Here is a 651-nt window from a genome sequence, read left to right on the forward strand (position 1 = left end):
GGCTAGACGCCTTTTAGTCTTAAAAGCCGGACGCGTCTAGTCGAAGAGCCAGACGTTCTTTACTGAAGAGTCGGACGCCCTTAGATGGACAGAGTCGGACATCTTTAGTTTGAAGGGTCGGGGCCGAACGCTTTTGGTCGGACACCCACATAGATTTATTCTATGTCTTCTAACTTCTTTTAGGTTTAGTATAATCACAAGGAATTTCAAATATATATATGGACTGTATTGGATTGTCTTTTATACAACTCCAAGAACAATGATCATGCGTGATCAATTTCTTTTACATACTATATGCAGCTGCTTTATGTTTCAGTCCATGAATCTGCTTAGGAACGAAGCTGTTCTATCATCTTATCCAGTGATCCATATGTTGCTTACTACATCATTTGTATCTAATTTCTTTCTTATGACCAGACCATTGTCAATTTCGAAAATCTGTAGCAGCATCCACCACATAGGAGTTTATCTCCTTATAATCTGTTCCTTTGATCTCTGTGAGTACCTTGTGTAACAAGCTATAATCTAATGCTGTTAAGTAGGAAGACATGAACACTTTTACATCATGTACATCTCTCACGGTTTCTTTACTTCTCACATGATCCATCTATTTCACTGGTTGATCAGATGGCGTTTCTGTATATGTATATG

Source organism: Brassica oleracea, chromosome C8 (assembly GCF_000695525.1).
Source record: "Brassica oleracea var. oleracea cultivar TO1000 chromosome C8, BOL, whole genome shotgun sequence".
Taxonomy (NCBI): domain Eukaryota; kingdom Viridiplantae; phylum Streptophyta; class Magnoliopsida; order Brassicales; family Brassicaceae; genus Brassica; species Brassica oleracea.